Genomic DNA, 26,278 nt, shown 5'->3' on the forward strand with positions numbered 1-26,278 from the left:
AAGACTGGTTAATTCTCTCCCTGGTTTTCACATATAAATTCTAAGGACTACAACTTATGAATGTTAATGTGCGGAACAGTAAGAGTGCCAGGACAATATGAGTAGCGTCTCAAATGGATTCTGTTTGGATGCCTTCTGCCTTGCATTCTTTCTGCATGCCCTGACACTACTCACTTGTATTTCACACATGATCATGTTATATTATGTACACAATTTTACAGAATTCCTTCCAAAATCAACATGAAGAAAACAAGTTAATGTTATGAAGTACCCTGAATTAAACTGCTTTAGTTAACACATAGTTTCTGATCCTAATTTAAACACTAAAAAGTAAAGCTAATTTTTATATATGGGACTAAAAACAACAAACTCCTGGGATCTGGGGAAACAGAAAAGCATGTTCTGAGATGCCTCAAAAATGATGTTCCGGCTGGGGGCGGTAGCTCACGCCTGTAATCCCAGCACTTTGGGAGGCTGCGGAGGGTGGATCATCTGAGGTCAGGAGTTTGAGACCAGCATGGTTAACGTGGCGAAACCCCATCTCTACTAAAAATACAAAAATTAGCCGGGTGTGGTGGTGCATTCCTGTAATCCCAGCTACTCGAGATGCTGAGGCAGGAGAATCGCTTGAACCTGGGAGGTGGAGGTTGCAGTGAGCCGAGATCTCGCCATTGCACTCCAGCCTGGGCAACAACAACGAAACTCTGTCGCAAAAAAAAAAAGAGATGTTCCTTGTGGCTGGAGGGTGGTGGGTGGGGGTTTAAAGGCCCAAATTCCATCATTAGGTGGGATAACTCCTGAAATCTTATATACTGCTTTTAATTAGATGTTCTTTTCACGTATTATACAAGAATATGTACACAACCATCACCCAGCTATATGTCTTGAGACTAGAGAAACAAATTTACCAAAAATCTAAGTATCTTTAAAATGAACTCAATATAACTTTGTGACCTCACAAAATTTCAGTAGTAACACCAAAACCTGCTAACTTTAATCTTTAGTCCCATGAAAAGAGAACACAACCAGATGGACTTCTTTTTCACAGTTAATAGCAGAAATTATTATACTCTCTCCTGTGCCGACATTTGAGTTTCAATTAAGAGACTCAAAACCTATGTTTGTCAATTTTTTAAAAAAAGTGTATTCCTGGCTGGGCATGGTGACCTGTAATCCCAAGACTTTAGCGGGTCAAGTCGGGAGGACTGCTTGAACCCAGCAGTTTGCGACCAGCTTGGGCAATATGGCAAAACGCTGTACACACACACGCACACACGCACGCGCGCACACACACACACTCTCTCCTATTTTTGTTAGAAATAAAAATAAATTTCCTGGTAAGATCCTCTTCAATCCACATACAGAAGTGATAAGAGAAATCTATTGTCAGGCATTTCAATTTTTCTTTTAAATTACATTCTCTAGTCTCCAGGATAAAGATATATATTTTCTTTTCTTTTTTGAGACGGAGTTTCGCTCTTATCACCCAGGCTGGAGTGCAGCAGTGACGCAATCTCGGCCCACTGCAACCTCTGCCTCCCAGGTTCAAGTGATTATTTTGCCTCAGCCTCCCTAGTAGCTGGAATTACGGGTGCATGCTACCACGCTCGCCTAATTTTTGTATTTTTAGTAGAGCCGGGGTTTCACCACGTTGGCCAGGCTGGTAAGGAACTCCTGACCTCAGGCGATCTGCCCACCTCGGCCTCCCAAATGCTGGGGTTATAGGTATGAGTCACCATGCCCAGCCTAAAAATGTATTTTCTAAAATCAAATTAAAAAAAAAATTTTTGGAGATAAACTCAATGATCAGTACCATCTTTTTATAATGTGGACACGCCCCACGGACACCCTGTGCAGCAGTTCACGCACAGTGAATGGCTGATGGGATGAGGCAGGAGAGATGAGAAAGCGTGGCCACCACATTCCCCATGGGCTGCAAGAGCACCAGGTGCCAGGAAGAGAGAACTTAAGGGAAGCAAACAACCTTCTGATTCACATAAACTAACAGCCTTCCCAGTGGCTCTTAGTTCATCTTTACCATGAAGACAGTGAACGAAACAAAAATGGAACAAGAATACAAAGCATGATGCTTTTGTGTGAACAAAAAGGACAAACACCAATGCCAGAGCAAGCCAACCTTTTTTTTTTTTTTTTCTGAGATGGAATTTCATTCTTGTTGCTCAGGCTACAGTGCGGTGGCGCAGTGCTGGCTCACTGTAACCTCCGCCTCCTGAGTTCAAGCGATTCATCTCCTGCCTCAGCCTCCCGAGTAGCTGGGATTACAGGCATGCACCACCACGCCTGGCTAATTTTTTGTATTTTTAGTAGAGACAGGGTTTCATCATGTTGGCCAGGCTGGTCTCGAACTCCTGACCTCAGGTGATACACCCGCCTTGGCCTCCCAAAGTGCTGGGATTACAGGCGTGAGCTACCACACCCGGCCCGCTATCTTTTTTCTAGACACATCAGATGTTAATGGTGGTGTTTTTGGAGACAGAGAAACAGGTGAGCAGCTTTTATTCTTCTCATTATTCTTCAAATACAGTTTGCTTACTAACCCCCCTACACACCAACACACAAAGTTAACAGAGACTAATCTGGGGTCTTAGAATCAAGAAAGATTAAAAAAAATTTTTTTTATACTCTTCAGTTTAAATAAAATAAGTTAAAGTTACATCTTTAAAAAAATGCCTGGGCCGGGCGCGGTGGCTCAAGCCTGTAATCCCAGCACTTTGGGAGGCCGAGACGGGCGGATCACGAGGTCAGGAGATCGAGACCATCCTGGCTAACAAGGTGAAACCCCGTCTCTACTAAAAAATACAAAAAACTAGCCGGGCGAAGTGGCGGGCGCCTGTGGTCCCAGCTACTCGGGAGGCTGAGGCAGGAGAATGGCGTGAACCCGGGAGGCGGAGCTTGCAGTGAGCTGAGATCCGGCCACCGCACTCCAGCCTGGGGGACAGAGCCAGACTCAGTCTCAAAAAAAAAAAAAAAAAAAAAAAATGCCTGTGAGGGTCTCACACTGTTGCCCAGGCTGGAGTGAGTGGCACAATCATAGCTCACTGAAGTTCAAGCCATCCTTCTACCTTAGCCTCCAGAGTAGCCAGGACTAGAAGCAGACACCACCCATTACACCCAGCTATTTTTGAAATTTTTGGTAGAGACAAGGCCTTGCTATGTTGCCTGGGCTGGTCTCAAACTCTTGGCTTCAAGGCATCCTCCTGCCTAGGCCACCCAAAGTGCTAGACTCTAATCTAATGCTTGAGCTACCACACCCAGCCTAAAGTTAACTTTTTAAAGTTACTTGACGCAGCCAGGTGCAATGGCTCATACCTGTAATCCCAGCACTTTGAGAGGCTCAGGCAGGTGGATCACCTGAGGTTAGGAGTTTGAGACCAGCCTGGCCAACGTGGCAAAACCCCATTTCTACTAAAAAATACAAAAATTAGCCAGGTGTGGTGACGTGTGCCTGTAATCCCAGCTACTCGGGAGGCTGAGGTGGGAGAATGACTTGAACCCGGGAGGCGGAGGCTGCAGTGAGTGAAGATCATGCTACTGCACTCCAGCCTGGGTGACAGAATGAGACTTCATCTCAAACAAAAAGTTACTTGATGCAATTAGCTGGGTATGGTGGAACGTGCCTGTAGTCCTACCTAGTTGGGAGGCTGAGGTGGGAAGATCGCTTGAGCCCAGGAGTTCAAGGCTGCAGTGAGCTATGATAGCACCACTGTACTCCAATCTGGGCAACATAGCAAGATCTTGTCTCTAAATAGTTACTGGAAGAACTGTAACATATCGCTAAGAATAATGGAGAGAGTAATAATTTGGGAAAACGCTTACTATATACTAAGTGAAAAACAATATAAATTTGCATATAGTTATTTTATTTGAGACTGAGTCTAGCTCTGTGGCCCAGGCTGGAGTGAAATGGCACGATCTCAGCTCACTGCAACCTCTGCCTCCTGGGTTCAAGCGATTCTCCTACCTCAGCTTCCCAAGTAGCTGGGATTACAGGCGTGCACCACCACACCTGCCTAATTTTTGTATTTTTAGTAGAGACAGGGTTTCGCCATGTTGGCCAGGCTGGTCTTGAACTCCTGACCTCAATTATTACCCGCACCCAGTCGCAGGTAATAATTTTAGCTGCTTTATTAGAATTAAAATAGGTCTGGGCGCGGTGGCTCATGCCTATAGTCCCAGCACTTTGGGAGGCTGAGGCTGGCAGATAGCTTGAGCCCAGGAGTTCAAGACCAGGGTAGGCAACATGGCGAAAACCTGGCCTCTACTAAAAATGCAAAAAATTAGCTGGCGTAGTGGCACACGCCTATAGTCCCAGCTACTTGGGAGGCTAAAGTGGGAGAACCCACTTAAGTCCGGGAAACTGAGGCTACAAGCAAGCCGTGACTGCGCCACTATGCTCCAGTCTGGGCAAATGGAGTGAGACCTTGCCTAAAAAAAAAAAAAAAAACAAGAAAAGAAAAATATACTTACTTTAAAGAAAGACAGTTAAAAAGACTAACAGCATTTTTATTATAATTATTAGTCACGTTTTTCTACTAAACTTCCTAATGTTGACGCAGCTTCCTTTGAAAATTAAAAAAATAAATGTAAATTTTAAAAGTCGTACTTACATTTTATTGCTTTTGCTTTTCTCTTCACTATCCTTAGTCCCCCCAAACCTCCTAGAACACCCACCATCAGGTTTACCAGGCTTGGGCTCCTCTCCTCCAGTGCCAATGTCACGGCTAAGCTCTGGCTGTGCTGACTCCAAGAACTTGCCCGTCTAATCCACTAAGACAGGGTCTGCTGAGGTCTCATGTCTATCCTTCCCGATGACCCATATCTGCCATTGGCTTTTATTTAGAATTTCAGTTTTGGAAATCCTTTTCAGAGAGATTTAAATAACTTAAAAGCAAGTAGGTGAAGGGATCTGCCCCTACTTTAGAACAACATCTTTGTGAGTCAAGTGTTAGTTAGCATGATTTTTAAAGTCAGAATATTTCACATTTGCATTGTAATGTGCTCCGTGTAATGCCTCTACTTTCATGGCAATGCAGCAGCCCAGGCCTCTCACCCAGGCCCCTGAGAGTCTAGGATCGGCACTTCAGCGGTGCCCGCAGGACCCCAAATTACACAGTCAGCAATAACGACATTCAGGCTGCAAGTTTGCCAATGACAAAATAGGGTACGGATATTGAAAAATAATTTCAATTTCTGGTTCTGCGACATACAAAGAATAATGCTTTAAATTGTTTTTTACTCTGATCTGCTTAATTCAAAATAGGAATGGTGTTATCTACATGACAGGGCTAAAATGAAGATTAAATCAGACAACCAATCTGAAAGTGCTCTGTCAGCCTTACAGTGATTAAACTTCCGAAGTCCAAACTGGCCCCAGTGAGGCCCCAGTGTCTTACACAGGGGCAGGAAATTTGCTAATTTGACCAGCCACACAAGGATCACAGCTCACCTCCAAGATGAAGCAGTATTTTGAGAGAGAGGAGTCTGCATGAGGAATTTAAACCAATTTCACTCACTTTTCCATTTTTCTTTCATTCCCAAGTCCAGGTCAATCTCCAAAATTAAGACTGTGGCAATTCAAAGGGCAACGGAAAGTCCTCAGGCCCTGCTCCCTTTATGCACTGCTCCGAACAATACTGTGAAGAATAAGGGGAGCAGGGCACCACCGCAACTGATAAAAGGACACGACCACTAACACAGCTGCAGAGTAGCACATGTGCAGACCCTCCCTTCAACACGACAGGCACCGTGGCGCCTCGGCACAGTGCTGAGCAGCATGAACCAGGCTGGCTGCTAGTCTGAGGGAGACAGATGACTAACAGGTAACCACGTGGAGCATACACAGGCACCAAACAGGTGAAGTGTGCCAGGGAGGGCAGGGAGGATGCTGCTTTGCATGGTTGTTAGACATGACCTTGCTAATAAGGGCCAAGAATTGAGCGGAAGGCAGATGGGTAAAAATAACACAACTGTTCTTGTTTGAGGTGCTATTTTTTGCAATGGTAACAATTTTTAAAATCATACCTTCAGGATTTTGCCTGTGCCTATAAAGTAATCTTACCAAAAAAGTGAATGTGACCAAAGCTCCAGAACCTGCAGACAGGGGAGCGTGTTCAATGACCCCACACGGAGGCAACAGAACCTGAAGACAGGGGAGCGTGTTCAATGACCCCACATGGAGGCAACGGAACCTGCAGACAGAGGAGCGTGTTCAATGACCCCACACGGAGGCAACGGAACCTGAAGACAGGAGAGCATGTTCAATGACCCCGCACGGAGGCAATGGTGCTACACAACGGCCTGCGAAACACTCCAGCACAGACAACCAGGCAGGTTGGTTAGTCTGTCTTTAACAAATAAACTTCAAGGGAAAAAGGAGACAAAGCAAGCAATGGAAGGAGGATTTCTGGACTAAGTTAAGAGACTCCCTAGGATCATCTCCTTCATGCCCCAGTCACAAGTGAGCTCACTCACCCACCAGACACTGGCAACCGGGGGAAGAGCAGGAACTACGGTGTGCGGTCACAAAGTCCTCAGAAGGCGATTCTTCGGGGAGGGGATCTAATAGCCAGGGGTGAGCCAGTAAGGCACAGCTGCTAAGAGCTTACCTCCGACCCCTGGAACTCTGAAATCCCAGGAGGTGGTTACTGACACTCCCGAAGACTTATTATTTCTCATGCATCACAAAAAACATTTGGTCTCCCATTTTGCTCTCCCTTTTCTAACCCTGTTAGCCTATGGCCTCTTTTTGCTTTTAGGGTAGAGCACAAAATCTAGCACATACAAGGACAATTGGAAATCATTCAATAGATACACATCTTCAAACATGTTGAGGCCAAACAGGAAGTACCACTGTGATTGTTTCAAAGCCAAACTTTATATGTAACGGATGGAGTCTCATGAAATGAATGGCATCCATCCACCATGCAGATCTTAACAGGGAAAGGTGATGGGAAACTGACAATCACGCGAGCCACACAAATAGAGGCGCTAAACTCATACCTTAGAGTTCGCTTGAAGGCGTATTCGCTCAACCTCTCGCTTCTGGTTCATCGCCATTCTTCAGTTTCCGAGAAGTTGGACTGTTGTATACCACGCCCCTGCTAATTTTGCATTTTATTAGAAATAGGGTTTCACCGCCGGGCTGCGGCTCACTCTCGTAATCCCAGCACTTTGGGAGGCCGAGGTATGGATCACAAGGTCAGGAGAGATCGGTGACTCACAGTGAAACCCCGCCTCTACTTAAAAATACAAAAAATTGTGTCAAGGCTGTGGGCTTCTGTAGTCCCAGCTACTCAGGAGGCTGAGGCATAGCCCTGCTAACCCGGAGGCGGAGTTGCAGTGAGCCGAGATCGCTGCCCCACTGCACTCCAGCCTGGGCTTTTACAGCCGGTGACTCCCTCCTCAAAAAAAAAAAAAAAAAAAAAAGAAATAGGGTTTCACCGTGTTAGCCAGGATGGTCTCAACCTCCTGACCTCATGATTGGCCCACCTCAGCCTCCCAAAGTGCTGGGATTACAGGCGTGAGCCACCACACCTGGCCTCCAAGCACCTTTCATAAGGGGCCTGGAAATCCTCAGGTTTGGGGAAAGACTGCTGTGTGCCATGTCATTTGCACTCCAGTATATAAAAATAATATTTGTTTTTACATTTACTATTGCAAACTACAATGAATTCTATTTGCTATTCCAACAGCAAATGGGGGGTGGGGGTTAGAATTCTGTTCCTAGAAAAACCTCCATGTTTTTATTGGCATTTGCATGTCCAACCCACTTAAGCAGGACCAATAATGTCTGACAGCCCTGCTGGCTGGAAGCAGAGTGATGCTTCACGGCGGGAAAGTTGGAAGCCCCAGGTTCTAACCCAGACTCTATCTCTTCTCACCAGGTGGCCTCCAGTAGGTTTCCTAACTTCTCTCTGCCTACATTTTTTGGTATGAAAGTGGGGACAGTCCCCACAGCTCATGCTATGACAATTCCATTAGAATCCATGCAAGGCCCTTAGAACCATGACTGACACAGTAAATACTTACTAAATATGACTTGCTATGAAAGCAGGTATAAAAGTGTTGTCCTGAAAAAATGTAATGGCCAGAAGACTACCTCCTGCCTCACCTGCCCATTTTCTATTCAGTCAGTGAAGTAGGCCCTTTGCAGAAATCAAAAATACGGGTAGCAGTGGCAACCAGTGTACCAGAGGAGCTAATCAGATAGATGTGATGCTTTGAAATCTGTGCGTGTTGCTGCATGTACAAGTCTTTATGAGAACATCTGCTTTCATTTCTCTTGGGCAGACTCCTAGGAGTGGAATGGCTGGATCGTACTACAGGTGTGTGCTGAACATTTCAAGAAAATGCCACTGCAGTGGCTCATGACTATAATCTGAGCACTTTCAGGGGCAAGGCAGGACAATCACCTGAGCCCAGGAATTGAAGACCAGCCTGGGCAACATAGTGAGACCCTGTCTCTACAACAATAAAAAAAAAAAAAAATTAGCCAGGCGTGGTAGTGCATGCCTATAGTCCCAACTACTTAGGAAGCTGAGGCCAGAGGATCACTTGAGCCCAGGAGGTCATGGATGCAGTGAGCTATGATCACACCACTGTACTCCAGCCTAAGAGACAGAGTGAGATCCTATTTCGAAAAAACTAAAAACAAACTCAAAAACAAACAAACAAAAAAAAACAACTCTTTTAAAAATGGTTATGCTGGGTCACATTCCCAACATCCTGTCAGCAATGTGGAGAGTCGCAGCTCCTCAAACCCCCACAACGTTAGGTATCACAGCCATTCGAATGGGGGCTTTGGCTGTGGTTTTAATCTGCATCTCGCTGATGGCTAAACTTTTCAGGTACTTAATTGCTGTCTATACATTTTTCTGGTAAAGTGTCTGTTCAAGTCACTTGCCTCTTTTTGATTGGGTTACCTGTTTTCTTTTTTTTTTTTTTTTTTTTTGGTTCTTGGTTTTTTTTTTTTTTTTTTTTCCTGACACAGGGTCTCACTTCGTTGTCCAGGCTGGAGTACAGTGGTGTGATCGTGACTCACTATAGCCTCAACATCCCGGGCTCAAGTGATCCTCCCACCTCAGCCTCCCAAGTAGCTGGTACTACAGACACACAACACCATACCTGGCTAAATTTTTTTTTTTGGAGACAATCTCACTCAGCCGCCCAGGCTGGAGTGCAGTGGTGCAATTTGGGCTTACTGCAACCTCCACCTCCCGGGTTCAAGAGATTCTCATGCCTCAGTCTCCCAAGTGGCCAGGATTACAGGCATAAGCCACTACAGTTGGCTAATTTTTGTATTTTTAGTAGAGATGAGGTTTCGCCATGTTGGCCAGGTTGGTCTCGAACTCCTGACCTCAGGTGATCCGCCTGCCTGGGCCTCCCAAAGTGCTGGGATTACAGATGTGGGCCACTGTGCCTGGACACTAAGTTTTTTTTTTTTTTTTTTTTTTTTTTTGAGACGGAGTCTTTGCTCTGTAGCCCGGGCTGGAGTGCAGTGGCCGGATCTCAGCTCACTGCAAGCTCCGCCTCCCGGGTTTGTGCCATTCTCCCGCCTCAGCCTCCCGAGTAGCTGGGACTACAAGCGCCCGCCACCTCGCCCGGCTAGTTTTTTGTATTTTTAGTAGAGACGGGGTTTCACCGTGTTAGCCAGGATGGTCTCGATCTCCTGACCTCGTGATCCGCCCGTCTCGGCCTCCCAAAGTGCTGGGATTACAGGCTTGAGCCACCGCGCCCGGCCTAAGTTTTTTTTTTTTATTTTTGTTATTTTTTTTTTTAAGAGACAGGGGTCTCACTTTATTGCCCAGGATTACTGAACGACTGGCTTCAAGCAATCCTCCTCCCAAAGTGCTGGGATTACAGGTGTGAGTCACAATACCCAGCCAAATTGAGTTTTGAGAGTTCTTTACCTATTCTGGATACATGTCACCTAAAAGACATTTGCTAATATTTTCTGCCGGACTGGTTTGTCTTTCATTCTCTGTGTTTTCTAAGGAGCAGAAGTTTTAAATTTTGATCAAATCTAATTTATAAATGTTTTCTTTTATGCATTTTATCTTTGATCTCATATCTAAAAGCTGTTTGCTTAATTCAAAATCTCAACAATTTTTCTAATTTTTGGTTTTATGTTTAGGTATATGATCCAATGAGTTTTTTTTTTTTTTTTGAGACGGAGTCTCGCTCTTGTCGCCTTGCTCAAGTGCAATGGCGCAATCTCAGCTCACTGCAACCTCCATCTCCTGGGTTCAAGCAATTCCCCTAATTCCCCTGCCTCAGCCTGCTGAGTAGCTGGGCTACAGGGGCATGCCATCACACCTGGCTAAAATTTTTTTTTTTTGGCATTTTAGTAGCGATGGGTTTCACCATGTTGCCCAGGATGGTCTGGATCTCCAGACCTGGTGATCTGCCCACCTTGGCCTCCCAAAATCCTGGGATTACAGGAGTAAGCCACCTCGCCTGGCCTGAGTTAATTTCTGTACATGACATCAAGTTCTCCTTTTGCATAAGAATATCCGATTGACTAGCCAGGCGCAGTGGCTCACACCTGTAATCCCACAATTTTGGGAGGTCAAGGCGAGTGGATCACCTGAGGTCAGGAGTTCGAGATCAGCCTGACCAACATGGTGAAACCCCGTCTCTATTAAAAATACAAAAATTAGGGCCAGGCGCAGTGGCTCAAGCCTGTAATCCCAGCACTTTGTGAGGCTGAGACGGGCGGATCACGAGGTCAGGAGATCGAGACCATCCTGGCTAACCTAGTGAAACCCCGTCTCTACTAAAAAATACAAAAAAACTAGTCGGGCGAGGTGGCAGGCACCTGTAGTCCCAGCTACTCGGGAGGCTGAGGCAGGAGAATGGCATAAACCCGGGAGGCGGAGTTTGCAGTGAGCTGAGATCCGGCCACTGCACTCCAGCCTAGGCGACAGAGCGAGACTCCGTCTCAAAAAAACAAAAACAAAAACAAAACAAAACACAAAAATCAGCCGGGCGTGGTGGTGAGTGCCTGTAATCCCAGCTACTTGGGAGGCTGAGATAGGAGAATCGCTTGAACCTGGGAGAAGGAGGCTGCAGACAGCCAAGACTGCAGCACTGCACTCCAGCCTGGGCAACAGAGCAAGAGTCCGTTTCAAAAGAAAAAAAAGAATATCCAATTGTTCCAGCCCCTAATTGTTTTTCAATATTGCTTTTTAATTTAAAATTATTTCAAACTTCAAAGTCACAAGAATACAAAGAAACCGTGTACCCTCACCCAGACTCACTAACTACAAACATGGCTTCATTATTCCCACTTTATACAAACAAAAAAGTTTTTTTTGTTTTTTTTTCCTGAATCATGTTTGCCTTACTTTTTTCTCTTTTCTTTTTTCTTTTTTGAGATGGAGTCTTCCCCCGTCGCCAGGCTGGAGTGTAGTGGCGCAATCTTGGCTAACTGCAACCTCCACCTCCTGGGTTCCAGTGATTCTCCTGCCTCAGCCTACCAAGTAACTGGGACTACAGGTGCATGCCACCACGCCTGGCTAGTTTTTGTATTTTTAGTAGTGACAGGGGTTTTCCCATGTTGGCCAGGATGGTCTCAATCTCTTGACTTCGTGATCCGCCTGCTTCCGCCTCCCTAAGTGCTAGGATTACAGGCGTGAGCCACCGTGCCTGGCCCCCCTTACTTTTTTCTATAATGTATACTGGTATTTCTTTCTTTCTTTCTTTTTTTTTTTTTTTTTTTTGAGACGGAGTCTCGCTCTGTCGCCCAGGCTGGAGTGCAGTGGCCAGATCTCAGCTCACTGCAAGCTCCGCCTCCTGGGTTTACACCATTCTCCTGCCTCAGCCTCCGGAGTAGCTGGGACTACAGGCGTCCGCCACCTCGCCCGGCTAGTTTTTGTATTTTTTTAGTAGAGACGGGGTTTCACCAGGTTAGCCAGGATGGTCTCGATCTCCTGACCTTGTGATCCGCCCGTCTCGGCCTCCCAAAGTGCTGGGATTACAGGCTTGACCCACCGCGCCCGGCCAAATTTGAAGCCGCGCCCAACATGGGGCACGAATCTTTTTTTTTTTTTGGAGACAGAGTCTTGCTCTGACCCCCCCAGGCTACAGTGCAGTGGCGCGATCTCGGCTCACTGCAAGCTCCGCCTCCCAGGTTCACGTCATTCTCCTGCCTCAGCCTCCTGAAAAGCTGGGACTACAGGAGCCTGCCACCACACCCAGCTAATTTTTCATATTTTTAGTAGAGATAGGGTTTCACCGTGTTAGCCAGGACGGTCTCGATCTCCTGACCTCGTGATCCACCTGACTTGGCCTCCCAAAGTGCTAGGATTATAAGTGTGAGCCACCACACCCGGCCATATATTGGTATTTCAACTAAGATTTGATTTGAAAAAAGGGCTCGGCCGGGCGCGGTGGCTCAAGCCTGTAATCCCAGCACTTTGGGAGGCCGAGACGGGCGGATCACGAGGTCAGGAGATCGAGACCATCCTGGCTAACACAGTGAAACCCCGTCTCTACTAAAAATACAAAAAATTAGCCGGGCGTGGTGGCGGCGCCTGTAGTCCCAGCTACTCGGGAGGCTGAGGCAGAAGAATGGCGTAAACCTGGGAGGCGGAGCTTGCAGTGAGCCGAGATCGGGCCACTGCACTCCAGCCTGGGGGACAGAGCGAGACTCCGCCTCAAAAAAAAAAAAAAAAAGAAAGAAAAAAGGGCTCTCCTGCTTTCTAATGAAAAAAGCTAGAGAAGTACTGCTCTCATTCAGAATATAAATCCTCATCACTGGGACCCTAAACTTTCTTGCTCAACACTAAATGGAAGGTTTTTTTGAGGATCAAATTGTTTTGAAAACCAACTTTGGCTTAAAGAGATAGAAAAAAACTGTAACAAAAACCAGGGTATTGGCCAGGCATGCTGGCATATGTCTATTGCCTCAGCTACTCAGGAGGCTGAGGTTAAGAGAACCCCTTGACCCCTAGAGTTAGAATCCAGTCTGAGCAACATGGCAAAACCCTGTCTCTTTAAAAACAAACAAACAAAACCACCAGCTATTTAAAAAAAAAAAAACTCTGAAGAAATTTATATATTGTCTTTCTAAAACTGAAAAGGATCAAATATATCAAAATTACCTTAATTCAGAAGGGCTTCTGGTCTGGTCTCCAATACATGTAAACTTGTCTGAAACAAACAGAAAAGGTTGTATTTGTATTGCATTCAGGTTGTGAATAAAATATTCTATTTTACTAGTAGTTACATTTTGTACAACAGCACATAATTTTGACCCTTCCCTATTACTATTTCTCCCCCAAAATTGTTTTATTTAGCACTACTGTCATATTTTGTTTTTCAGTGTGGAAACAAAATAAAAAATCAGATCTCAGTTTCTTTAAGAATCCTTAGGGCCGGGCACGGTGGCTCAAGCCTGTAATCCCAGCACTTTGGGAGGCCGAGACGGGCGGATCACAAGGTCAGGAGATCGAGACCATCCTGGCTAACACGGTGAAACCCCGTCTCTACTAAAAAATACAAAAAACTAGCCGGGCAACATGGCGGGCGCCTGTAGTCCCAGCTACCCGGGAGGCTGAGGCAGGAGAATGGCGTAAACCTGGGAGGCGGAGCTTGCAGTGAGCTGAGATCCGGCCACTGCACTCCAGCCTGGGTGACAGAGCGAGACTCCGTCTCAAAAAAAAAAAAAGAATCCTTAGAAATGCTCCAGAGAAAATACCTTGAATTAAACTAAAAAGTATGGTAATAGAGGTTAGAATCCTATCACTAGAAAAATTACAGTAACAATTTAAAAACTAATGCAGGCCAGGCCCAGTGGCTAACCCCTGTAATCCCAGCACTCTGGGAAGCTGAGGCAGGCAAATCACCTGAGGTCAGGAATTGGAGACCAGCATGGCCAACATGGTGAAATCCTACCTCCACTAAAAATATCAAAAAAAAAAAAAAAATTAGCCAGACGTGGTGTCACAAGCCTGTAATGCCAGTTCCTCAGGAGGCTTAGACAGGAGAATCGCTTGAACTTGGGAAGCGGAGGTTGCAGTGAGCTGAGATCACACCACTGCACTCCAGCCTGGCTGACAGAGCAAGACTCCGTCTCAAAAAAAAAAAAAAAACAACACAAAACAGGCTGGGCATGGGGGCTCACACTTGTAATCCCAGCACTTTGGGAGGCTGAGGCGGGTGCATCACCTGAGGCCAAGAGTTCGAGACCAGTCTGGCCAACATGGCGAAACCCATTTCTACTAAAAATTCAAAAAAAGCTAGGCATGATGGCAGGCGCCTGTAATCCCAGCTACTTGGGAGGCAGAGGGGGTAGTGAGCAGAGACCACGTCATTATACTCCAGCCTGGGTGATAGAGCAAGACCATGTCTCAAAAAAAAAAAAAAAAAAAGCTATGGTGGCTCCCGACTGTGTAATCCCAGCACTTTGGGAGGCCGAGGTGGGTGGATCACAAGGTCAAGAGTTCGAGACCAGCCTGGCCAATATGGTGAAACCCCGTCTCTACTAAAAATACAAAAAAATTTGCTGAGCGTGGTGGCGGCGCCTGTAGTCCCAGCTACTCAGGAAGCTGAGGCAGGAGAATTGCTTGAACTTGGGAGGCGGAGATTGCAGTGAGTCAAGATTGTGCTACTGCACTACAGCCTGGGCGACAGAGCGAGATTCCATCTTAAAACAACCACCACACACACACACACACAGAGAAAACACTAATACAATTCAACAAATTCTGAATATTAATTTAATCCAGACTTCGCCTGTTGGGCATGACAGTGGAAAGCATTTCATCTGAATCTCAAGGAAGCCACTAAATAACTACTTCCTGAGTCCTGGCAAGTCTATGTTGGGACACTTCCAATCCCTCTCTCTGTCCCTCTCCTGCTGACATGGTCCCATCCAGTGCCTGGCCCTGGTGCCCAGAAAGGTAGCTTGAATGGTGACAGAGATCACAAGAGAGGTTTCTGACTCCTCTTGACACACTTCTGGTGGAATGAAAATATGTCCAATTCTAGATTTCTTCTGATTTAAAAACATTTATTTTATTATTTTTGAGACAGCAGTCTCGCTCTGTCACCAGGCTAAAGTGCAATGGCATGGTTTCAGTTCATGCAACCTCCGACTCACTGGTTCAAGCGATTCTCCTGCCTCAGCCTCCTGAGTAGCTGCGATTATAGGCACACGCCACCACACCCAGCCAATTTTTGTATTTTTAGTAGAGACGGGGCTTCACCACGTTGGTCAGTATGGTCTCGATCTCCTGACCTTGTGATCCGCCCGCCTCGGCCTCCCAAAGTGCTGGGATTACAGGCCTAAGCCACTGCGCCTCGCCTGATTTCAGAACATTTAAAGATGCTTTTGTAATCGCTCCCTCAAATTAAACTATGTGAAAAGACCACTTGTGGAGGCTTCACAGGTCACCACCTGCCTATTAATTCAGTGTCTTGTGAGGCTGCAAACTAACATGCACACATCTAGTCTGGAGTCAGGAGATGAATCAACAAACTGAAATGTCTCCCAGTTGAACTGTGAATTCTAATTCATGTGCTTAAAGTAGTTTCGTTTTGCAATTATGCTGCTTATGTACAAGCAAGCAGATACTTTTCTGGCAGTAAAAGTGAGTGTGGAAGGAAAACAGTTTGGCAGTTCCTCAAAAAATTAAACACAGAATTACCCCATAACCCAGGAATTCTACTTCTAGGTATATTCCCAAAAGAACTGAAAGCAGGGACTCAATGCATGTATACATTATGTTCTTAGCAGCAGGCCAAATACCCACTGAGCATGAATGGATAAATAAAATGTGGTCTATCCAAACAATGGAATATTATTCAGCTATAAAGATAGAACAGGCCAGGCGTGGTGGCTCACGCCTGTAATCCCAGCACTTTGGGAAGGTGAGGCGGGTGGATCACCTGAGGTCAGGAGTTCAAGACCAATCTGGCCACCCCGTCTCTATTAAAAATACAAAAATTGCCAGGCGTGGTGGCTTACGAGGTCAGCAGATTGAAAACATCCTGGCTAACACGGTGAAACCCATCTCTACTAAATATACAAAAAATTAGCCAGGCATGGTGGCGGGCGCCTGTAGTCCCAGCTACCCGGGAGGCTGAGGCAGGAGAATGGCATGGCGTGAACCCGGGAGGCGGAGCTTGCAGTAAGCCAAGGTCGTGCCACTGCACTCTAGGATGGGCGACAGAGCAAGCCTCCGTTCTAAAAAAAAAAAAAAAAAGAGTCCTGGTCCTGTCTCTGTTAGAACACGGACAAACCTCAGGAATACGCTAAGTGACAGGTGCCATATACAAAAGGCCACATATACGACCCCATTTATGTGAAATATCCAGAACACACAAATCCAAAGAGACAGAATGCAGTGGTTGCCAGGGGCTGCATGTGTGTGTGTGTGCGTGCACATGTGTGTGCAGTAGACAACTGCAGGGTTTCCTTTTGGGGTGATGAAAATGTCGTGGAATTAGGTAGAGACGGTGGTTGCAATACATTGTAAACGTACTAAATGGCACCGAATCATTCACTTTAAAATGGTTTAATTTTATGTTATGTGAATTCTACCTCAGAAAAAAAAGTTGGGTGTGAAAGCTGGGGCACACAGGTAAATAATGAATGATGCAAACATACCCCATGAAGCAAAGCCTCGCTCCAGGGCAAGGTCCCATAAGCACACCTGAAAGGTGCCATCAAATCAAGTTTCAAAGCATGGGTCTCAACCTCAGCACAACGAACATTTTAGGTAGGGGTGTGTGTCCCCGTAGGATATTTGGCAGCATGCCAGCAGTGCTCCTTTCCCCAGCTGTAATAGCCATCTGGCATCCAAGAGGCAATACTGACCCCAGTTGAGAACTCTTTAACTGTCACAATTATCTCAATCACTAAATATAAATCTTTTCAAAGTACTTTCCAGATCAAGGGACAGGTAGGAAAAGAAATACTACTCAAAAATATATATATAATTTCTGCTCTATTTTATCATTACTAATTAACTTTTTTGAGACAGGATCACCCTCTGTCATCCAGGCTGGAGTGCAGTGGCATAATCATGGCTCACTGCGGCTTCGACTTCCTGGGCTAAGGTGATCCTCCTGCCTCAGCCTCCTAAGTAGCTGGGACCACAGGCATGCGCCACCATGCCCAGCTAATTTAAAAAAAAAAATTATTTGTAGACATGGGGTCTCGCCATACTGCGCAGGCTGTCTTGAACTCCTGGGCTCAAACGATCCTTGCAGGTCAGCCTTCCAAGGTGCTGGGATGGCAGGCATGAAGCACCACACCCAGCTGCTCTATTTTAATGCCTAGATTGCCCTGTGGCTCAAATTATGACTCAAGATTGGAGTAAGGATGCTAAAAGTGCTATCAAATCACCTTAGCCTGGACTCACATGGAGAGTTGTCTGGACCCATTTCTGGCTAAAAACAAGATGACCCAAATGTATGCTCTTTTTTTTGACTTATCCAGCTCACAGAACCCCACACTAAGGACAGGACTACTGGTCTCACAATAATGTAACCCTAAACCAGTAGCACTACCCTTAAAGAAAATCAGGATCTGGGCCCACACCTGTAATTCCAGCATTTTGGGAGGCCGAGGTGGGTGGATCACCTGAGGTCAAGAGTTCGAGACCAGCCTGGCCAACATGATGAAATCCCGTTTCTACTAAAAATACAAAAATTAGCCGGGCACAGTGGCATGCACCTGTAGTCCCAGCTACTCAGGAGGCTGAGGCAGGAGAATCACCTGATCCTGAGAGGGGGAGGCTGTAGTGAGCCAAGATGGCATCTCTGCACTCCAGCCTGGGTGGCAGAACAAGACTCCATCTCCAAAAAAAAAAAAAAAAAAAAAAGATTGGGCACTTTTTCAAGGCTCTTGATAAAATCAACTGACTCTATAAAGCTAATTTAGCAGTATTAAATATTAATATGACTTCTTTGTACATATATCCTAGTATTCATACTTTTATTTCAACATTTTTCAAAATCTAAGAGCTGCATCCTTGAGACATACCTAGAGAATTTCTCTACAGGCTGCATTAATATTTCGAATCAAGGGGATGATTTCTTCTCTATCAACATAACCCTACGATGGGAAGCACACACAAGTGCACCACTGGTTATCTACAATTCTGAGATTCCCAAACCAAAACAGGACACACGGGCATCAGCCAGACTTTCTCACATTCAGTGTGAGCAGTCTTATCTTTACTACAGGCTCTGGGGTATCTGATAAAAGCCTTGCTCTAAGTGTGGTGCACTTAGAGCAAGTACCACTGCATCTTTCTCAACCCTGAAAAAGTCTGAACTCCGGAACACATCCAGCCCCAAGAGTTTTGCATAAAGGCTTGGGGGCTTGTAAGAAACAAAGTAAACTCCCTTCTGAATAATTCTTTAATTCAGAAACACATTGAACAACTAGAATGTGAAATAATACTGAACTTAATGACAACTCTGTATCATAATCTTCAACTATCTATGATTAAACTAATAAACAGGATAAAAACAAACTAGAAATGCCTTCTTTCAAACAAAAATTAGAGTTCAGTACCAATAAAAAGATGACAATACCTGTGAAACACAACCAACCAACCAACCAAAAAAAGGTCTAAAGATATCACGTTAATTTAGGGTACTCTAACTATACAAACATGGGGGCATATTCTAAGGGCAAAGAGAGTAACAAAAAGTTCTGAAATTTAGGTACCACACTGGTGGCATAATGCTTAAAATATTAATATGGATATGCATGCCAGAGCAAAATGAGCGAAGATATGGTTGTTATTTGGGGAACAAGGTTTACACTGGAGGAGGAAGGCACAACATGGACTATCTGAAAGCAAGGAAGGGCCCCCTGGTGTTCAATCTGAATTTGGAGACAACGGTACAAATTCTCTATACATTTATTCCTCTGTAGAATCATTTGTGTGTGTTAAGTCCATATATACATACACACACACACACACACACGTATATGTCCTATCTCTTGTCAACTGAAAGGTCTGGAAGCAACGACCTCTCCACACACAAAGCCCAAATCTTGGTTTTACAAAAATGATTCCCTTTAAAAGGAGCTTCAGTGTTCCTTTGAGAAATCACTCCCTCAAGGTCTAGCACAGGGAACTGTCTTGCTATGGCAGAAAGGAAGGGCTCCAAAACTAAAAAGAACATGTCAGAAACACACCAGCTTGAAGGAAGTCCATGGCCAAATTTAGGACAATCTGAGGGTCAACGTGACTAACAATGGTAATGGAATATACCTTACTGGATCCAAAAAAAGAACACACAAGCACACGATAACATATAAATAAAACAGAAAACAAACAAACAAAAAACAGAGGAAAAGCGAAGCTCTTCTTAATGCCAATACATATAGAAGGAGTAAGATTTAGCCGGGCACAGTGGCTCACGCCTGTAATCCCAGCACTTTGGGAGGCCAAGACGGGTGGATCACCTAAGCTCAGGAGTTTGAAACAGGCCAGGTCAACATGGTGAAACACCATCTCTGCTAAAAAAAAAAAAAAAATACAAAAATTAGTCAGGCGTGGTGGCCGGCGCCTGTAATCCCAGCTACTCGGGAGGCTAACACAGGAGAATCGCTTGAACCCAGGAGACGGAGGTTGCAGTGAGCAGAGATCACACCACTACACTCTAGGCTGGGAGACAAAGTGAGACTTAATCCATCAATCAATCAGAGTCTCACTTGGGTGACAGCTTTGAACAGCTGACTGCAGCCTTGAACTCCTAGGCACAAGCCATCCTCTTGCCTCAGCCCCCTAAGTAGCAAGGATTCAGGCATGTGCCACACTGCACCTAAATTTTTTGTTTCTTTGTTTATGGAGAGAGAGTCTCGCTATGTGGCCCAGGCTGGTCTTGAACTCCTGGTCTCAAGCAATCCTCTTGGCCTCCCAAAGTGCTCGGATTATAGGCATGAGCCAGCAGTGCAGCTGAAAGTGAAGGACTTAAAGCCAGAGAATTCAATGCCAGCAAAGGGTGGCTGGATCAGTTTAGAAAGAGGGTTGGTTTAAAAAATGTTAAGATACCAGGAGAAGCAGTTTCTGCCAACCAACAGGCATCAGGGTTACCAGATGCCATGAAGAAAATCATTGAGGAAAAGAAAATCTGCCTGAATAGGTTTTTAATGCAGACAAAAGTGCCCTATTCTGGAAAAAACTGCCACAAAGGACACTTATTAGTGAGGAAGAAAAGGGAGCCCCAGCACTGAAGGCAGCAGGGAGAGGCCAACTCTACTGCTTTGTGCAAATGCAGCCGGGTTTATGAACAGGACTGCTCTTATCTACAAAGCTGCTAACCCCTGAGCCTTGAAGGGGAAGAGATAAACACCAGTTGCCAGTCTCTTGGTTGTGGAACAAGACTGGGACAACAAAATCCCTTTTTCTGGATTGGTTCCATCGATGTTCTTTAGAGTCAGGAAGTACCCTGCCAGTAAGGGATTGCCTTTTAAAGTTCTTTAGATATTGGACAATGCCCCTGGCCACTCAGAACCCCATGAGTTCAATACTGAAGGCACTGAAGTGGTCTACTTGCCCCCAAACACAGCACTCTCCTTCAGCCTCTAGATCAGGGGGTCCTAAGGACCTTTAAGGCCCCTGACACACAGTACTCTATGGAAAGAACTGTCAATGCTATGGAAGAGAATCCCAATAGAACACATCGTGTAAGCCTGGAAGGATTATCCCACTGAAGATGCCAAGATTGTTACAGAAAAAGCTGTGAAGGCCATGAAGCCTGAAACAACCAATTCCTGCTGGAGAGGACGACGTCCAGATGCTGCGCCTGACCTCACAGGACTTATGAGAGCCAATCGAGGAAATCATGAAAAGACTGTGGATATGCTTTTAAAAGGGTAGGGGTGGTGGCCGGGTGCGGTGGCTCACGCCTGTAATCCCAGCACTTTGGGAGGCCGAGGCGGGTGGATCACAAGGTCAGGAGATTGAGACCATCCTGGCTAACACGGTGAAACCCCATCTCTACTAAAAAAAATACAAAAAATTAGCCAGGCGTGGTGGCGGCGCCTGTAGTCCCAGCTACTCAGGAGGCTGAGGCAGGAGAAGGGCGTGAACCCGGGAGGCGGAGCTTGCAGTGAGCCGAGATCGCGCCACTGCACTCCAGCCTGGGCAACAGCGTGAGACTCCGTCTCAAAAAAAAAAAAAAAAAAAAAGGGTAGGGGTGGGTAAGGACTTCAACATATGGATCTTAGAGATATTCAAGAGCTATTAGACACCACACCAGAGGAAGTAACAGAAGACACCTTGACAGATGTCAGTGCTTCCAAAGTGGAGACAGACCACGAGGAAAAAGCAGTGCCGAAAACACGTGGACACTGGGTAATCTGGCCAAAGGTCCCCACCACCCAAGACTGCACTTGACTTCTTTAGGACACAGACCTTTTATGGCACAGGAACTAAAACTAAAGCATACAATAGAAGGTCGGTATTATACAAAAACTTTTTCAGAGTAATGAAACAGCAGGCTGGGTGCGGTGGCTCAAGCCTGTACTCCCAGCACTTTGGGAGGCCGAAGCGGGCGGATCACAAGGTCAGATGTTCCAGACCAGCCTGGCCAACATAGTGAAACCCCATTTCTACTAAAAATACAAAACATTAGCCAGGTGTGGTGGTGGGCACCTGTAATCCCAGCTAATTGGAAGGCTGAAGCAGGAAAACTGCTTGAACCCAGGAGGTGGAGGCTGCAGTGGGCCGAGACTGCACCATTGCACTCCAGCCCAAGCGACAGTGCAAGACTCCGTCTCAAAAAAAAGAAAAAAGAAAAAGAAAAAAGTCAGAAATTATGTATTTCACTAAAGTTCCACCAAGTATGCCCATCTCTCCTACCACCCCTTTCACCTCCTCCACCCAAGTGAGCAAGACCAAGCCCATCTCTTCCTCCTCCTCAGCCTCAACCTGAAGATGAGAAGGAAGATCTTCCACTTCCACTCATTAAATAGTAAATATATTTCTCTCTCCCTTATGATTTTCTTAACGTTTTCTCCAGCTCGCTTTATCGCAAGAATATATAATATATAAAACATACAAAATATCTGTTGACTGCTATCGGTAAGGCTTCCAGTCAATAGCAGGCTATCAGGAGTTAAGGTTTTGGGAGTCCGCCGGGCGCAGTGGCTCACACCTGTAATCCCAGCACTTTGGGAGGCCAAGGCGGGCAGATCACGAGGTCAGGAGATCGAGACCATCCTGGCTAACATGGTGAAACCCCTTCTCTAATAAAAATACAAAAAAAATTAGCCGGGCGTGGTGGCAGCTCCTGTAGTCCCAGCTATTCGGGAGTCTGAGGAAGGAGAATGGTGTGAACCCGGGAGGCGGAGCTTGCAGTGAGCCAAGATCGCGCCACTGCACTCCAGCCTGGGCGACAGAGTCTCAAAGGAAGAAAAAAAAAAAAGGTTTTGGGAGTCAAGTGATACAAGAATTTTGACTGCACAGCAGGTGAGCACCCCTAACCCCTGTGTTAAGGGTCATGATATTTCTTCCCCTTCACTCTTTGTAACACAATTGTCTAGCATTTTACTTCTACATGTTTTTTGAAGATTCTATCTGGTCTTTGTTCTCAGTTCCTCAGAAGGAGCTTCAAAACCTATTGGATGTCCTTTGTTATTCATGAGCCTCCACGTTTGTGCTAAGAGATGAGCTGACTCAAGATAGAGGCTAGTCACTAGAAAGACCAACCATGGATTAGACAGTTGGGGTCTGAAACCATTCTGATGGGGTGGGAGAGGCGCTAGAGATTGTGCTCGATCAACTGTGCCCAAGTAACAAAGTCCCAATAAAAACTCTCAATACCAAGGCTCAAGGGAGCTTCCTGGTTAGAAGCTCGTTGACCCTGATTTGTCAGGAGAGACCCCATGGAAGAGGGCTTGGAGAATATGTGTTGAGACTCTCCTAGGCCTTGCTGTATGTCTCTTCATTTGCCCGGCCTGATTTGTATTAAACTAGATATAGCACCAGAAGAGAACTGCAGTGTGAAGGGACACACTTCTGCCTGAAGAACTTCCTCCGTCTCACTGGGCAGATCTACTGGCAACAAACCCCACAACGTTTGTCTGAGGAAGTCTTTCGTGGGACTAGCTCTCACTCTGTCACCCAGGCTACCATGCAGTGGCACGATCTTGGCTCACTGCAGCCTCAACCACCCAGACTCAAGCGATCCTCTGACTTCAGTCTCCTGAGTAGCTGAGACCACAGGTGCCGCCAGAACACCTGGATAATTTTTTTTTTTTTCTGTAGAGATGAAGTCTCACTATGTTGCCCAGGCTGTTCTCAAACTCCTGGGCTCAAGTGAGTCTCCCACTCAGTCTCCCAAAGTGCTGGGATTTACAGGCATGACCCACCATGCCTGGCCTGTATGAAATATTTTTTTTCTGGCTACATTCAAAACTTTCTCTTTGACTTTCAGCAGTTTGACTCTAATATGCCTAGGTGTTGAGGGCTTTTTGTTTCTATTTATGGTGCTTGGAGTTCTCTGAACTTCACAGACCTCTCGTTTGCTGTCTTTTACTAATGAAAAAATTCTCAACCATTAGCTCTTTGAATATTTCTTCTGCCCCATTTTCTTCCCAGGACTCCAATTATATGTATATTAGACAGTCTGTTATTGTCCCACAACTACTGAACACTTTTTTTTGAGATGGAGTCTCTCCATCTCACCCAGGCTGAAGTACAATGGCACAATCTCAGCTCATTGCAATCTCCGCTTCCCAGGTTCAAGTGATTCTCCTGCCTCAGCCTGAGTAGCTGGGATTGCAGGCCCCTGCCACCACACCCAGCTAATTTTTTTTTTTTTTTTTCCCAGATGGAGTTTCTCTCTTGTTGCCCAGGCTGGAGTGTAATGGTGGGATCTTGGCTCACCACAACCTCCGCCTCCCAGGTTCAAGCGATTCTCCTGCCTCAGCCTCTCGAAGTAGCTGGGATTCCAGGAATGAGCCACCACACCCCGCTAATTTTTTGTATTTTTAGTAGAGACGAGGTTTCTCTATTTTAGTCAGGCTGGTCTCAAACTCCCCACCTCAGGTGATCCACCCGTCTCGGCCTCCACAAAGTGCTGGGATTACAGGTGTGAGCCACCGCACCCAGCCTAAATGCTGTTTTTGTTCTGGTGTATTTTTTTCTGCTTATTTCATTTTGGATTTCTATTGACCTATCTTCAGTTTCACTGATTCTTTCCTATTTGCTGACAAACTCACTGAAGAAATTATTCACCTATGATGTTTTGTTTTGTTTTGTTTTGGTTTTGAGACGGAGTCTCGCTCTGTCGTCCAGGCTGGAGTGTAGTGGCCGGATCTCAGCTCACTGCAAGCTCCGCCTCCTGGGTTCATGCCATTCTCCTGCCTCAGCCTCCCGAGTAGCTGGGACTACAGGCGCCCGCCACCTCGCCCGGCTAGTTTTTTGTGTTTTTTAGTAGAGACGGGGTTTCACCGTGTTAGCCAGGATGGTCTCGATCTCCTGACCTAGTGATCCACCCGTCTCGGCCTCCCAAAGTGCTGGGATTACAGGCTTGAGCCACCGTGCCCGGCCCCCACCTATGATGTTTTTAAAGAATCTCTAACATTTCAATTAACTTTTTCTAGAGTTTCTGCATCCTGAAATTCTCGATCTTTTCACAATGCATGCTGTACACCTTTCTCCCTCAATCTTTTACCACATCCATCCCAGTCATCTGAAGTCTCTGGCAGTTCCAGTATCTGGGTCATCTCTGAGTTGGCTTCCATTTATTTCTCTCTCAACCAGAAATCACTTTTTAGTGTATCTCATAATTTTTTATTGAATATCAGACGATAACAGAAAACTGAATTAAACAGTACCTGCAACCAGAATTGGGTACACCTCTTTTACTGAGTCACTAGTGTGTGTGGGGATGAGGGGTTAATTCAATCTAGTCTTTAGTTGGGTTTGGATTTTATAATCCTCAGGAGGGGGCTGCCTTAAACTTTGTGGCACCATATTTTTCTCAAAAAGTATTGGCCGGCCAGGCACAGTGGCTCATGCCTATAATCCCAGCACTTTGGGAGGCCAAGGCGGGCAGATCACAAGGTCAGGAGTTTGAGACCAGCCTGACCAAGATGGTAAAACCCCGTCTCTACTAAAAACACAAAAATTAGCAGGGTGTGGTGGTGCATGCCTGTAATCCCAGCGACTCAGGAGGCTGAGACAGGAGAATCTCTTGAACCCAGAGGCAGAAGTTGCAGTGAGCCGAGATCATGCCACCACACTCCAGCCTTGGCGACAGAGCAAGACTCCGTCTCAAAAATGAATAAATAAATTTATTAATTAAATTTAATTTTAAAAAATATTGGCCAAAGAGGAAACCTCACTACTCACACCTAGTGGAGGACAGAACAAAGGCAGAAAAGCAAGCCATACAACTTCTTCTGAAAGTTCAGATTCACATGAAGATGTGAACAGTCTTGTAGGCTGCCATGAGGACAAGCCTTCACTTTATTTTGGCAGTAGAGTGAATGCCTGTTAAAGAGACATTCAGCCAGGCACAGTGGCTCACGCCTGTAATTCCAGCACTTTGGAAGGCTGAGGCAGGCAGATCACTTGAGGTCAGGAGTTTGAGACCAGCCTGACCAACATGGAGAAACCCTGTCTCTACTAAAAATACGAAATTAGCCAGGCGTGGTGGTGCATGCCTGTAATCCCAGCTACTCAGGAGGCTGAGGCAGGAGAATTGCTTGAACCCAGGAGGCGGAGATTGTGGTGAGCCGAGATTGCACCACTGCACTCCAGCCTGGGCAACAAGAACGAAACTCCGTCTCAAAAAAAATAAATATAGAGACATTCACTTTACTGGCGGGGAAAAAAAAAACATTGTGATTGAATATATAAAAAGAGATGCCAAACGTTAGGAGCCAGACGTGGTGGCTCATGCCTGTAATACCAGAGGAGGATTACTTGAGGCCAGGAGTTTGAGACCAGCCTGGGCAACACAGCAAGATCCCGCCTCTCAAAAAATTTTTTTGAGACAAGAGTCTTGCTCTGTCGCCCAGGCTAGAGTGCAGTGACGCCATCTCGGCTCACTGCAAACTCTGCCTCCCGGGTTCACGCCATTCTCCTGCCTCAGCCTCCTGAGTAGCTGGGACTACAGGTGCCCACCACCACGCCTGGTTTAGTAGAGACGGGGTTTCACCATGTTAGCTAGGATGGTCTCAATCTCCTGACCTTGTGATCCACCTGCCTCGGCCTCCCAAAATGCTGGGATTACAGGCTTGAGCCACCATGCCTGGCCTCAAAATATATACATA

General features: G+C 45.9%; 1 protein-coding gene across 5 annotated transcripts in view; it reads right to left on the reverse strand.

Moving 5' to 3' along the window:
- GNB1 (G protein subunit beta 1) overlaps positions 1 to 26,278 on the reverse strand; it is a 115,588-nt gene that overhangs the window by 45,444 nt on the left and 43,866 nt on the right. For 4 of the 5 annotated variants that reach the window (XM_017956334.3, XM_003890982.5, XM_017956332.3 and 1 more), the window contains exon 2: positions 13,125 to 13,173. The exons of the other annotated variant lie outside the window; for it this stretch is intronic. The gene's annotated coding sequence lies outside the window, so the exon portion shown is untranslated. The remainder of the gene's footprint in view (positions 1 to 13,124; positions 13,174 to 26,278) is intronic. 5 annotated transcript variants of the gene reach the window in all.

This window comes from Papio anubis, chromosome 1 (genome assembly GCF_008728515.1).
Source record: "Papio anubis isolate 15944 chromosome 1, Panubis1.0, whole genome shotgun sequence".
Taxonomy (NCBI): Eukaryota; Metazoa; Chordata; class Mammalia; order Primates; family Cercopithecidae; genus Papio; species Papio anubis.